The sequence below is a fragment of the Meriones unguiculatus genome, chromosome 3, assembly GCF_030254825.1.
Source record: "Meriones unguiculatus strain TT.TT164.6M chromosome 3, Bangor_MerUng_6.1, whole genome shotgun sequence".
NCBI lineage: Eukaryota > Metazoa > Chordata > Mammalia > Rodentia > Muridae > Meriones > Meriones unguiculatus.
The window spans coordinates 10,436,950-10,449,292 of NC_083351.1; the positions used below are offsets into that span (position 1 = coordinate 10,436,950).

The 12,343-nt window shown below is 52.5% G+C and overlaps 1 long non-coding RNA gene across 1 annotated transcript; it reads right to left on the minus strand.

Annotated features, from left to right (window-relative positions):
• Positions 1-263: 263 nt before the first annotated feature.
• Positions 264-9,769, minus strand: LOC132652949 (uncharacterized). Its single transcript, XR_009590507.1, has 5 exons — positions 9,539-9,769; positions 4,238-4,355; positions 3,497-3,545; positions 1,633-1,702; positions 264-1,540 (listed from the first exon to the last, which is right to left on the minus strand). It is a non-coding gene; the product is annotated as an uncharacterized LOC132652949 (long non-coding RNA).
• Positions 9,770-12,343: the final 2,574 nt, after the last annotated feature.

Below are 12,343 nucleotides of genomic sequence, written 5' to 3' on the forward strand. Positions count from 1 at the left end.
TCTTTTAAACACCTCTAAACTCTCAGCTTCAGCCGACCAGCATTGAGTATCCCAGCAAATCAAAGGCTTCGCTGAGCGCTCAATACTCAATGGCTTTTCTAACCCAACGTTCCAAAGTCCGTCCACAATCGTCCCCAAAACATGGTCAGGTCTGTCTCAGCAATACCCCACTATGCTGGTACCAACTTGTCTTAGGGTTTCTATTGCTTTGATGAAACACCATGACCAAAAGAAACTTGAGAAGGAAAAGATTTATTCGGCTCACACTTCTACATCACATACACCACTGAAGGAAGTCAGGGCAGGAGCTCAAACAGGGCAGGAACCTGAGGCAGGAGCTGATGCAGAGGTCATGGGAGGATGCTGCTTACTGGCTTGCTCCCCGTGTCTTGCTCAGCCTGCACTCTGATGCAGTCATCAGATGCAGACCTGAGGATAGCAATCATCCCCCTCTGAATTTCTTTGCTGTGTGAAAAGTAGATAGATAGATAGATAGATAGATAGATAGATAGACCTGCATTTGTTTTAGCCACTCTTCATTTTTTTTCTTTCTGTCTTTTTAGACAGGGTCTTACTGTGTAGCTCTGGCCAGCCAAGAACTCACTATGTAGACCATTGGAAGTGGTGTGGAACTCACTAAGATCTACCTGCCTTCTACCTTCGAAGTGCCAGAATTAAGGCATGCCTGGCTAGTTCTCAGTTTCTTGCAGCTCAACAGAGTCCTAATGGGCACCAGAGTGGGAAAAGTCTGGCGGGAAGGGGGGTCCCTGCTTCCTGAATGAAGGGAACTCCAGCAGCTGCTGTTGCGAAAGCAAGAGGCAGGCAGGTGTGGTAGGAGGCAGGCCAGCCTGGTTTGCCCTGGACTGAGGAGTTTTCCAAGATGCCAGAGTGCTAAATCTAGAACAGCCCAGGGGATGCTTGTCAGCCCAGCAAAGAGAGCTGAGCAATGGTATGGACTACCTGGCCATACCTGGAGCCATTGTGCTATGCTGAAGGTTGGCCGGGTCTCGGAGGGCGATGGGGGAGCCCACAGGGTTTTAGACAGAGGAGTGATTGCTGTGGTCCCAGGCACATACTAAAGTGCTCATCTGCTCGAGAGGAGGGGGTGTTTGGGTGGGTGGAGAGGCTGTTGTCCAGCACTATCTGTGGAACCAAACAGACGCCATTTTCATGAGTTCAGCTGTGCCCGATGCCAAATCTTCTCTCAGCTAGACGTGTTGACTGTCTATGTTCCCTCGCAGGAGGAGGTGTGAGGTGTGTGTGTATGGAGTTAGGAGGAGGTGTCATCTGACCCTCAGTGAGTAGCTAGCCTCTCCTCCATGCCATTTGAATGTGAGTCTGCCCTAATTGCTTGCGGGCAGCTTTGGCATCTCGGAGAGCAGGAGCAGGCAGGCTGGGGAGGAAGGTGAGGGGCTCCATCCGCACAGGTCTGAGGAAGCCATCATCCATGCCAGGTGCAGACTTTTCAGTATGGTCGCACTGAGGCGGTCACCCACTCACCTTTCACGCATGCTCTGTAAGTGAGCCCCAAAACTTCATTCTGTGTGAACACGGTAGAATCAAACTGTGGTTTGCCTTTGGGAAAAAATGATAGGCACTGCCAAGTTCCTCCCCCGAGGTGAAAATACTCACCATAGAGGCCAAGCTCGGAGGCTGCTGCAGCAGGCCTAAGCAAAGGGTAATGTGACCCGGATGGTGGCAACTGTGGAAAGGAAAATACCAGGTGACTGAGAGCTAAAAATGTAGCTCAGAGGTAGACTGCTAGCCTAGCATTCGTGGCATCTGTCCAGTCCCTAAAGCCACCCAACAGCCTGTCAAGTGTTGCTGAGTAGGGAGCATGCTCTCGATCCCAAGCCACTGTAAACCTCTAGACTGCAGCTTAAAAGTTCTCTATCTGGGCAAGGTGCAGTAGTGTTTGCCATTGCTCTCCACACTCAGGAGGCAGAGACTGGAAAATCTGAGCTCCAGGACAGACAGGGTTACAAGTAAGATCCTATCTTTAAAAAAAGAAAAATAAAAAGTGTTCTAGCACAGTGTTAAACAGCAGCCATTCCAAGCCAGCCTCAGCTACAAAGCAAGAGCCTGTCTCCAAAAACTGGTAGAGTCTGAGATGACTCAGAGGTTGAGAGCGTTTGCCATTCTTGCAGAGGTTGTGGGTTCGGTTCCCAGCACCCATTTGCAGCTCATAGGTGTCTGTAATTCTAGCTTCAGGGGATCCAAAGCCTTCTTCTGGACTCCAAGCCTCCTGCACACACAGACAAGCTTTCTAAAGGAATTCAACAGAGAGATTGCTGTCCAAGGGGTCACTTGTGATTACAATGGGGGAAAAAAAAGCAGGTGGTGGTGCTGAAGAAGAAGCAGGCCTGCAATGGGCTGTCGTTGAGCGGTCATGGGATGAGGAAGTAACTCAGCTAAGGATGAGCCCTGCAAGAGTGCCAGCCAGCTCCTGGAGCCACGGGGTCGGCTGAGCACCACAGGCTGACTCTCCTGGGTTTTAAACACTGGCTCTCTGAAGCTTAAGTGAGGATTTCCCTGAATGAGTAGACTCTCACTTCGGTGCCTTGTCACAAGTTTGAAAACCTCACAGCTTTAAGGAAGCCATTTGGGGTCCATTTTTAACTTGGGTTCCTGTAACTGCTTCATGCAGTCTACTAAAGAAAGGCATTTAGAAAGCATCACACTTTCCGGTTTGGTTACACAATCCACTTATGCTGCCCAAGAATCAAGGCCTGGGTTAAATAAATCATGCTCTGTGAAAAGTTCACAACATAATCCCCAGAATCTACGAACATGGACTTCCCAGGGCTAAGGGGAATTTTCAGATTTGATTTAATTTTGTTGTTGTTTTTGCCTCTGCCTCCGTTCTGGGATTAAAACTCTTGAGATGGAGTGATCTATCAGTGTGTAAGTTTTACCATCACGTTGACATGGTAGAAACAGCTTAAAGTAGGGAAAGAATTACTTCATTTATGGTTTCAGAGCTTTGTGGCAGAAGAGCATGGCTAGATAGCAGAACATGAAGCAGACAGGAGCAGTAACAGGAAGGAGATAAAGAAAAACACGCCTTAAGGGCAAAACCATCCCAAGACCTCCTTCTCCAGCCAGGACTCCATCTCCCCCAGTGCCACCCCTTCCTAGTTACTCATTGAAATTTTGAATGCACAGATGAATGAAACTGTGGATAAGACCAGAATCCTGGGGTTGGAGAGGTGGCTCAGAGGTTAAGAGCACTGTCTGCTCTTCCAAAGGTCTGAGTTCAATTCCCAGAAACCACATGGTGGCTCACAACCATCTATAATGAGATCTGGTGCCCTCTTCTGGTGTGTAGGCACATAGAAGAGTACTTTATAAGTTATAAAAAATAAATAAATCTTAAAAAAAAAAAAAGACCAGAATCCTCCTGGCCATCCAGAAAGGTGCAGACAATGCCCAGGGGTGTGCTTCTATAATCTCTTAGGCAGCTCTCAATCCAGTCAGGTTGACAGTTAAGACTGACCATCACAGCCTGAGGTACTGGGCTGGGCCTGGTGTAATCACTAGGGTCCCTATAAAGAGAAGACAAAGAGACATAAGACATCAGAGACATAAGGATGAAGGATGGCCCTTCCCCAGGGGGTCGGGGTCAGGGAGGCATGAACCGGGAGAAGGATACATGAGACAAGAGACGCAGGCAGTCACCAGGAGCTGGAAAGGGCCCAGATCTAGGTTCCCTGCAGCCTGCAAAGGAAGCCAGCCCCGCTGACGCCATGACTCAGGCCTGTGGGATAAGCTGGACTCCCTGTCTCCAGAACTTTAAGGTGAGAAATTGACATGATGTGTTGTAGCCTGCTGCTATAACCAAAGCAACCTATCACTGCCTGTCAGAAGGAACCTGTAGGAGTCAGGGATAAAGGAGGGTCATGAAGGACTCCCTGGGACCACTTGGATGATAGCAGTATTGGAGGGGTTGGTCTGAGAGGTTCAAACTGGTGGCTGGAAGTGAGGGGAATCTGAACTCAGGCTTTAACTGTCTGCCATCCTCCCCCCCCCCCACTGCCTCACATATTTGAAACAGGGTCTCTGTTACGTAGCCCCAGCTGTCCTGGAACTCACGATGAACCAGGCTGGCCTTGAACTCAGAGATCTGCCTGCCTCCGTCTGCCTCTGCCTTCCCGTGCTAGGATTAGAAGTGTACACTACCACGCCTGGCTTTATCCCCCATTTTCCTTGTGATGTTGATAAAAGAAACAGCTCTCACCTTAAAGGAATAAAATACATGATTTATTCTGGAGCCAAATATGAGTGGACCATTACCCAGGAACATTGATGTCGGTCTCCTCAAATATCATGCTTCAATGAGGTAGCAATTTCATGACCTTTTTTTAGTAACAAAACAAAGAAAGCCGCAAATTAAGACACCATTCAAATATGTTAGTGGTGACATCAGGTAGGCAGGTTATAGCAAGACAGGAGGACTCTGCCGTAGGATCTCTCTGACAACCCTTTGTTTTCAGTGGAAAAGCAGGGTTTTGTTCAGTTAGTACCTTCCAAGCAGTTTTCATCTATTTGTCAGGTGTCAGGTCTGGGTAGCAGCAGGGCATCTGCTTAAACACAGAGCTAGAGCCAGGAATGGCTATTTACTGGGGTAAAGACCACTCAAGATAAACATAATTAGGCTCTAGTCCCACAGCATTCCCACGTTTCCACATCGCTCCGGCTCTAACCAGTCGGCCAGACACTGCTTCTTTCTAGGAATTCCCACTGGGTTGAGGGGTGGCTGGCTTTGGCTTCGAGAGCCCTGTGCCATTCCCCATGATGCTGCCGATGGATAACAGTAGCAATTACTCTGACCCACACACGCTGAGAACCACCCAATGCTAGCTTATTTCAGCCACAGAGAAGCCTGGCCCCTATCCCTTCTAGATGAGAACCTTGGGCTCTGAGAGACTTAATCCCCACCCTCAGACCACACAGCCAGGAGCAGGGCACCGAGATTTAAAGTCCAGCCACACAGCTGTGCCCTGGATAGTCACACTAGTTCAACAGGAGCCTAAAGCCACACAGACCCCTTCCTGTGCAGATATGCTCCAGTAACCAGGGAGGGGTATAGGTGGCAGGAAGCAGCAGGGAACCCAGGGAGACAGATGCTAGGAGGAGAATTACTGCTCCCCAATGAGCAAGGGAGGAGTTCAAGTATCTCTAAATATAAATAGTAGACAGATGATAGATAGATAGATAGATAGATAGATAGATAGATAGATAGATAGACAGATACACATAGGCAGAGAGACAGACAAACAGAAATAGACAAACTTCGCAGAAAAAGAGTGATCATTGGAAGCCAGGCATGGTGGCGCTTGCCTGTAATCCCAGCACTCTGGGAGGCAGAGGCAGAGGCAGAGGCAGAGGCAGAGGCAGAGGCAGAGGCAGAGGCAGAGGCAGAGGCAGAGGCAGAGGCAGAGGCAGAGGCAGAGGCAGAGGCAGAGGCAGAGGCAGAGGCAGAGGCAGAGGCAGAGGCAGAGGCAGAGGCAGAGGCAGAGGCAGAGGCAGAGGCAGAGGCAGAGGCAGAGGCAGAGGCAGAGGCAGAGGCAGAGGCAGAGGCAGAGGCAGAGGCAGAGGCAGAGGCAGAGGCAGAGGCAGAGGCAGAGGCAGAGGCAGAGGCAGAGGCAGAGGCAGAGGCAGAGGCAGAGGCAGAGGCAGAGGCAGAGGCAGAGGCAGAGGCAGAGGCAGAGGCAGAGGCAGAGGCAGAGGCAGAGGCAGAGGCAGAGGCAGAGGCAGAGGCAGAGGCAGAGGCAGAGGCAGAGGCAGAGGCAGAGGCAGAGGCAGAGGCAGAGGCAGAGGCAGAGGCAGAGGCAGAGGCAGAGGCAGAGGCAGAGGCAGAGGCAGAGGCAGAGGCAGAGGCAGAGGCAGAGGCAGAGGCAGAGGCAGAGGCAGAGGCAGAGGCAGAGGCAGAGGCAGAGGCAGAGGCAGAGGCAGAGGCAGAGGCAGAGGCAGAGGCAGAGGCAGAGGCAGAGGCAGAGGCAGAGGCAGAGGCAGAGGCAGAGGCAGAGGCAGAGGCAGAGGCAGAGGCAGAGGCAGAGGCAGAGGCAGAGGCAGAGGCAGAGGCAGAGGCAGAGGCAGAGGCAGAGGCAGAGGCAGAGGCAGAGGCAGAGGCAGAGGCAGAGGCAGAGGCAGAGGCAGAGGCAGAGGCAGAGGCAGAGGCAGAGGCAGAGGCAGAGGCAGAGGCAGAGGCAGAGGCAGAGGCAGAGGCAGAGGCAGAGGCAGAGGCAGAGGCAGAGGCAGAGGCAGAGGCAGAGGCAGAGGCAGAGGCAGAGGCAGAGGCAGAGGCAGAGGCAGAGGCAGAGGCAGAGGCAGAGGCAGAGGCAGAGGCAGAGGCAGAGGCAGAGGCAGAGGCAGAGGCAGAGGCAGAGGCAGAGGCAGAGGCAGAGGCAGAGGCAGAGGCAGAGGCAGAGGCAGAGGCAGAGGCAGAGGCAGAGGCAGAGGCAGAGGCAGAGGCAGAGGCAGAGGCAGAGGCAGAGGCAGAGGCAGAGGCAGAGGCAGAGGCAGAGGCAGAGGCAGAGGCAGAGGCAGAGGCAGAGGCAGAGGCAGAGGCAGAGGCAGAGGCAGAGGCAGAGGCAGAGGCAGAGGCAGAGGCAGAGGCAGAGGCAGAGGCAGAGGCAGAGGCAGAGGCAGAGGCAGAGGCAGAGGCAGAGGCAGAGGCAGAGGCAGAGGCAGAGGCAGAGGCAGAGGCAGAGGCAGAGGCAGAGGCAGAGGCAGAGGCAGAGGCAGAGGCAGAGGCAGAGGCAGAGGCAGAGGCAGAGGCAGAGGCAGAGGCAGAGGCAGAGGCAGAGGCAGAGGCAGAGGCAGAGGCAGAGGCAGAGGCAGAGGCAGAGGCAGAGGCAGAGGCAGAGGCAGAGGCAGAGGCAGAGGCAGAGGCAGAGGCAGAGGCAGAGGCAGAGGCAGAGGCAGAGGCAGAGGCAGAGGCAGAGGCAGAGGCAGAGGCAGAGGCAGAGGCAGAGGCAGAGGCAGAGGCAGAGGCAGAGGCAGAGGCAGAGGCAGAGGCAGAGGCAGAGGCAGAGGCAGAGGCAGAGGCAGAGGCAGAGGCAGAGGCAGAGGCAGAGGCAGAGGCAGAGGCAGAGGCAGAGGCAGAGGCAGAGGCAGAGGCAGAGGCAGAGGCAGAGGCAGAGGCAGAGGCAGAGGCAGAGGCAGAGGCAGAGGCAGAGGCAGAGGCAGAGGCAGAGGCAGAGGCAGAGGCAGAGGCAGAGGCAGAGGCAGAGGCAGAGGCAGAGGCAGAGGCAGAGGCAGAGGCAGAGGCAGAGGCAGAGGCAGAGGCAGAGGCAGAGGCAGAGGCAGAGGCAGAGGCAGAGGCAGAGGCAGAGGCAGAGGCAGAGGCAGAGGCAGAGGCAGAGGCAGAGGCAGAGGCAGAGGCAGAGGCAGAGGCAGAGGCAGAGGCAGAGGCAGAGGCAGAGGCAGAGGCAGAGGCAGAGGCAGAGGCAGAGGCAGAGGCAGAGGCAGAGGCAGAGGCAGAGGCAGAGGCAGAGGCAGAGGCAGAGGCAGAGGCAGAGGCAGAGGCAGAGGCAGAGGCAGAGGCAGAGGCAGAGGCAGAGGCAGAGGCAGAGGCAGAGGCAGAGGCAGAGGCAGAGGCAGAGGCAGAGGCAGAGGCAGAGGCAGAGGCAGAGGCAGAGGCAGAGGCAGAGGCAGAGGCAGAGGCAGAGGCAGAGGCAGAGGCAGAGGCAGAGGCAGAGGCAGAGGCAGAGGCAGAGGCAGAGGCAGAGGCAGAGGCAGAGGCAGAGGCAGAGGCAGAGGCAGAGGCAGAGGCAGAGGCAGAGGCAGAGGCAGAGGCAGAGGCAGAGGCAGAGGCAGAGGCAGAGGCAGAGGCAGAGGCAGAGGCAGAGGCAGAGGCAGAGGCAGAGGCAGAGGCAGAGGCAGAGGCAGAGGCAGAGGCAGAGGCAGAGGCAGAGGCAGAGGCAGAGGCAGAGGCAGAGGCAGAGGCAGAGGCAGAGGCAGAGGCAGAGGCAGAGGCAGAGGCAGAGGCAGAGGCAGAGGCAGAGGCAGAGGCAGAGGCAGAGGCAGAGGCAGAGGCAGAGGCAGAGGCAGAGGCAGAGGCAGAGGCAGAGGCAGAGGCAGAGGCAGAGGCAGAGGCAGAGGCAGAGGCAGAGGCAGAGGCAGAGGCAGAGGCAGAGGCAGAGGCAGAGGCAGAGGCAGAGGCAGAGGCAGAGGCAGAGGCAGAGGCAGAGGCAGAGGCAGAGGCAGAGGCAGAGGCAGAGGCAGAGGCAGAGGCAGAGGCAGAGGCAGAGGCAGAGGCAGAGGCAGAGGCAGAGGCAGAGGCAGAAGCAGGTGGATCTCTGTCAGTTCGAGGCCAGACTGGTCTACAAAAGGAGACCAAGGACAGCCAAGCCCACACAGAGAAACCTTGTCTCAAAAACCCAACCAAACAAACAACTAACAATAAAGAAAAAGAATGAACACCTGCCAGCAGCTGGGATTACAGATGTGTTCACTATGTAACCACCGGGTCCTTGGTTACACACTGATTTTTTAAAAAGTTATTGTATGTGTATGATATGAGAGGGTACATACATGCCAACTGAGGAAGTCAGAGGACAACTTTCAGGAGCTGATTTTTCTCCTTCCATCTTTACACAGCAAGCGCTTTACACACTAAACTGTCTTACCTGAACTTCATAGTGACTTTGGGGCCAGCCTTCCTCACACACACACACACACACACACACACACACACACATGCATACACACACACACACACACACACACACACACACACATAAACACAGGCCAAACACCCAACTAAACACAAAGATGCACACACAGAGACAAATAGACACATACACTTAACATACAGGTCATACAGACACATAAGCAAGCATACACATGTACACACAAATATACAAAATATATATATATATACATTCAAACATACATGTATACATACTCATGTACACTCACATGTTCATATACACACCAATATGTATACATACATAGACACATACACATGTGTACATGCTACACACATATGCACATATGTACACACTCAAACACATTTGTACATACACAGATACAGACACGCATGTACACATACATGTATATATGCAGTCATGTATATAAACACAAACACTCATATGCCCACTCCCACATACACAGACACACACATATGTACCCAGAGACATGCATACATAGACACATACACATCTATATGCATATGCACACACGTATACAAACATGCTTAAACATACACACGTCTCAGGGCACACTCAGACACAGAAACATTCCTATATACATGCATATCCATACACACACACATATATACTGATACACATACACATGTACATACACAAAGACACACTAAAACACACATAGACAGAAACATACATAGACATCTATACACATATACACAAACACATACACATAGAGACACACATACAAACACACACTGCTTGCGTAGTTCCCTTTCTGAGAACCCAGAGTGTCTGCCACAGTCAGGATCAACAACACTGGCTTTCAGACTGTGTAAAACGAACAATGAGATGACACGTGTCCCAGTGCCAAGCCAGTATCTCACCCGAGATGATGTGCTCGCTGCAAACGCTGAATCCAGAGCCCAGAGGTCCGGATGAGAGTTCTAAGCTCCCAGTCTGCTCCAGTGCTCCTGGTCCCAGCCACAGGGCCAGGCCGGGACCCCCGAGCAGCATGCCCACACAGAAGTGCCCATGCTGAGCCCAGGCCCTGCGCCAGGGAGCCAGCCACCTGGCTCCTCGGAGGAGTTGTCCAGGAAGAGTTGTGAGAAGGTCACACCTGCAGCCCTGCTCCGCCAGCAGGAGCTCAAGGGCACAAGTCTGGTACAGAACACGCTAGAGAGCCAAGCTATCCAACAGTGCAGGGGGAGATGGGACGGGGACTGGGGGCTCCGGAGCTCCTTGCTGTTCCCTCTCAGCACAGAAGCCAGGACTGGATCCGTGTGCAGTCCAGCCTCAGTCCCGGGAAAGTGGTCGGGTGAAGCTACCCTGCCAAGGCAAGAATGGAGCATGTACTGCCAGCCCCACCAGCCCTGCACTGGGCCCCCACCTCCCTTCCCCACCAGGCATTGAGTTCTAGTGAGGTCAGGGGACCAGAGGCAAGCCAAATCAGCTGGCTGGGAAGAATTCCCTTAAGTTCTCACTAAATGATCTGAGACTATGAGCACAAAATGGAAAGGAAACGGCAGAGGGGCGGCTTGTTCTCCAGGGGACAAGTAGCAATGCATAGAGACGGGGGTGGTGGGACAAGGACACTTTGAAGGCTCCTACAATAAAACACCACACATCACTCAGAGTAAAATAGAGGTGGTGAGGAGGGCATGTGGGTCAGCCGGCAGAGTGCTCGCCTGGCAGGCTGGAATGGTGGTTTCAGGCTGGAGAGACGGCTCGGCAATATCCTCAGTACAGGATGGGAGTCTGGAACTCAGGAATGGGTGCCTGCCTTGCCTGTTCAAGTCCCAGGTTCAGCTTGAGAGACACAGAGACCGAGACAGAAACTGAGCATATGTTTGCTTCCATTTTGTAGATAGATAACCTTCAAGGAGAGAGCTTGCCTGCTTTGCCCAAGGTCACACAGCAAGCTCTGGCATGTGCCAAACTGCTGTTGGTTCAATGATTTCATCTAGAGAAAATTATTTTGATATCAAAGCCAACACCCAGAAGAGAAGGCCACCTGCACCTTGAGCTTTAAGGGAAAATTGACACTTCCAAAATGGCTGCTTTCGTGATCTTTGTGACCATAAGCAAAGGTCCTACCTACCCCAGGGTGTTAGGGGCAGAGCTAGCACCAGAACACAGGTTCCCTGATTCCCAGTCCAATAGGATTCTGCACTCCAGCACCCCTCAGCTTTGCAAGACTCTTTTGCTCTGAACTTCCCACCCACACAACACTTCCCAGAACCATGCCTAGATTCCTCCCTCCTTCCCTCGCCCTTTCTCTCTCTTCCTTCCCTTTCTTTTTTGTCATGGTTTCATGTAGCCCAGGCTGAAGTTGTTGCATAGCCAAAGATGAACAGTGTATCCTCCTGCCTCCATCCCCGAGAGCCCTGGGATCACAGGCCTGTGCCACCAGGACCTACTTTTCTTCAGTGCTGAGATTCTAACCCAGGGCTTCGCTGGGTAAGCCCTCCACTGGCTAAGCTCCACCTCCAGCCCCTTGTTGCTGTTTTCATGGATGACACAAGTTAGTGGTTAGCTCTGAGCCACCAATAACAATGTATCTAGGAAAGAAATAAAAGCACTTTCCCTTGGAGCCATTTAACCAAGGTGAGTCCAGGTTTGAATTCTCTATTTCATGCTCCTGGAGCCTTCTGTCCTCTGTCTAATGTCTAAGTCAGAATCTGGGCCTGCCTGGAGGTCATCTTATGAATCTGTCTGTCCTTGTGTCTGTTTGTCCCTGTGTGTGGGACTGTCTCTTTCCTGTGTTCTGTGCGTGTGTCTGTTGTTGTTGGGTGACAGTGTCTGTCTGTCCCTCACGACAGGCTTCACTCTGTCTTTACTGAGCAACTGGGAAGCATCACATGGGGAAAGAAATGGTATACTGGTTACTGAAATCTTTAATTGATCTTTAATCTTACAAAAGATTCTGTCACTGCACCCAAATCATGCCAGCTGACCCAGGCAGCAAACATTATTGCTTACAAACCAGTATCCATAACTGGGTGCTCCTAACCTTTATAGTGGATTTAGGAAGTTGCCTTTCTTCCTTCCTTCCTTTCTTCCCTTGTTTTTTGATTCTTTGCTTTTTGTTTTTCAAGACAGGATTTCTCTGTGTAGCCCTGGTTGTCCTAGAACTCGCTCTGTAGACCAGGCTGGCCTCAAACTCAGAGAACTGCCTGCTTCTGCCTCCCACGTGCTGAGATTAAATGTCTGTGCTACCACACCAGCTGGGACCTGAATTCTTAACTAGGGGACTAAAGTGCAGAACCTTGACAACTTGTCCAAACTATGGCTCTCAGAAGTCACTGGCAAGGACTTGAGTCCAGGTCTTAGGAGTTGAAGCCAAGAGGTTGGAGAGATGGTTTAGTGGCTAAGAGAAGAGGACTGGAGTTCCAAGAGATCTGATGCCCCCCTCTGGCCTCTGTGGGTACCTACACTCACATGAGCATACTCATACACAAATACCCATAATTTAAAAATAGATAAATCTTTTTTTTTTAAGGCTGTCCCATTAGCTCCTAGTCTGCTACAGCTGGGAAAATGATAGCCTAAGCAGAGGGATAAACACCATTGTTTCTACTTTCTCCCTCAGGAACAGGAGTTGTATAAGTGTAGCCTTGGAATCGGGGTTTACAGCTTCATTCTGACACTCAGACATTGTGTGTCTTCAGGCAAGGCACTTTATTTCTCTG